General features: G+C 48.4%; 1 non-coding gene across 1 annotated transcript in view; it reads left to right on the top strand.

Moving 5' to 3' along the window:
- The first annotated feature begins 1,049 nt into the window (after positions 1-1,049).
- LOC123719833 overlaps positions 1,050-2,500 on the top strand; it is a 1,906-nt gene continuing 455 nt past the window's right edge. Inside the window, exon 1 of the ribosomal RNA XR_006755927.1 lies at positions 1,050-2,500. This exon is cut by the window's right edge and continues 455 nt beyond it. This is a non-coding gene — a ribosomal RNA (small subunit ribosomal RNA).

Below are 2,500 nucleotides of genomic sequence, written 5' to 3'. Positions count from 1 at the left end.
GTGCGCACAGCGTCGACTCGTTCTCGTTGCCGCGCGTCGTTCGTCTCAAATAGACACGAACGACGGACGAGAGAGAATAGAATGTGTTCTTGTTTTTGTGTTTGTGCGAAGTGTGAGAATATTATATACATATATTCGCGCATGGATGATATAGATATGGGTATGGATTTTCGGAGGAAATTATATCAAATTCGTATTTCGAATGCGAGACCGCCGAGATCTTTCCCAGCTCTCTCTCTCTCTGTGTGTGTGGTGTATAGTACATTTTATATATCTCTCTTGTGTCAACACAAAATAACAAAGAATATACATACTACTCCTCCTCATATTTTATATAATATAATATAAAATTATATTATAGCACCGCGTTCGCAGACCGTATGGTGATGTTACCAATCGACCAAGATTTGGGACCGTCTCCCCCGGTGTTATCTGTGATGTTAAAAGAATACGCTTCTAGGCACACCTCAACGCAGGGCGCCTAGCGTGTTCGACACGTGCGCGGTCGCCACGGCGACCGTATATGTAAAGAATGTATAAAAGAGGACGCACACGCGCCCATCGTCGAAACGGTGTGCGCAGCGTCGTGTTGGAATTTATCCCTCAAGCTCCGGGCGTTGATCGTATCTAGTGCGAATCATGCGTGTGTGTGCGCATGTAATTGCCAGCCGAGTTTTAATATGTTTACAATAACGTATTGAATAAAAATTGAGAAGTTGCGTTTAGATGAATGTTCAATTTTCAAATTGTCACAACATCGATTCCCGCCCGCGGGGTCGTGTTCGTTGCAGTTTTATGTCCCTCACAGTGGTCGAGCATCGTTGTACATCACCTCGTTGCGAGATCGTGACGGGACGGCCGCTCGTAGACCGGTCAAAGTTAGTCTATCGATATGAAGCGCGAACGTCGCGTCGCGTGCAAATTCGACGCGTTACGTTCACGCGTGTCGAGAAGGCGCGCGCGCAAGCGCGCGCCCCTCGACGCCGCCGAGCCAGCGGCTCGCCGAAGCCGCGTGACCGCGGTGTAGGCGTGTCGTTTGCGTAAGCAGCTCCCTGGTTGATCCTGCCAGTAGTTATATGCTTGTCTCAAAGATTAAGCCATGCATGTCTCAGTGCAAGCCGTATTAAGGCGATACCGCGAATGGCTCAATATATCAGTTTTGGTTCCTTAGATCTTACTCAGTTACTTGGATAACTGTGGTAATTCTAGAGCTAATACATGCAATCAGAACTCTGACCAGTGATGGGATGAGTGCTTTTATTAGATCAAAACCAATCGGCGGAGGGCCATGCGTCCGAAGTCGTTAATTTTGATGAATCTGGATAACTTTTGCCGATCGCACGGTCCAGTACCGGCGACGCATCTTTCAAATGTCTGCCTTATCAACTTTCGATGGTAGTTTCTGCGACTACCATGGTTGTCACGGGTAACGGGGAATCAGGGTTCGATTCCGGAGAGGGAGCCTGAGAAACGGCTACCACATCCAAGGAAGGCAGCAGGCGCGCAAATTACCCACTCCCGGCACGGGGAGGTAGTGACGAAAAATAACGATACGGGACTCTTACGAGGCCTCGTAATCGGAATGAGTACACTTTAAATATTTTAACGAGGAACAATTGGAGGGCAAGTCTGGTGCCAGCAGCCGCGGTAATTCCAGCTCCAATAGCGTATACTAAAATTGTTGCGGTTAAAAAGCTCGTAGTTGCATTTGTGCGCCGCGCTGTCGGTGCACCGCATCCGCGGTGATACTGACACGTCTGCGGAGCATATCGTCGGTGAGCCGGCGGTAAAACGCCGGTTCAATATCAAAATCCTATCGCGGTGCTCTTCGGTGAGTGTCGAGGTGGGCCGACAATTTTACTTTGAACAAATTAGAGTGCTCAAAGCGGGCTCAAAATGCCGCTTGAATATTTCGTGCATGGAATAATAGAATATGATCTCGGTTCTATTTTGTTGGTTTTCAGAACTCCGAGGTAATGATTAATAGGGATAACTGGGGGCATTCGTATTGCGACGTTAGAGGTGAAATTCTTGGATCGTCGCAAGACGAACATCAGCGAAAGCATTTGCCAAAGGTGTTTTCATCAATCAAGAACGAAAGTTAGAGGTTCGAAGGCGATTAGATACCGCCCTAGTTCTAACCGTAAATATGTCATCTAGCGATCCGCCGACGTTACTACAATGGCTCGGCGGGCAGCTTCCGGGAAACCAAAGATTTTGGACTCCGGGGGGAGTATGGTTGCAAAGCTGAAACTTAAAGGAATTGACGGAAGGGCACCACCAGGAGTGGAGCCTGCGGCTTAATTTGACTCAACACGGGAAATCTCACCAGGCCCGGACACCGGAAGGATTGACAGATTAACAGCTCTTTCTTGATTCGGTGGGTGGTGGTGCATGGCCGTTCTTAGTTGGTGGAGCGATTTGTCTGGTTAATTCCGGTAACGAACGAGACTCTAGCCTGCTAAATAGGCGTCGTCATTCAAGGTGTGCGCGACTCTCG

This window comes from Pieris brassicae, unplaced genomic scaffold (assembly GCF_905147105.1).
Source record: "Pieris brassicae unplaced genomic scaffold, ilPieBrab1.1, whole genome shotgun sequence".
Classification (NCBI taxonomy): Eukaryota; Metazoa; Arthropoda; class Insecta; order Lepidoptera; family Pieridae; genus Pieris; species Pieris brassicae.
This window is presented reverse-complemented; position numbering and strand designations above follow the sequence as displayed.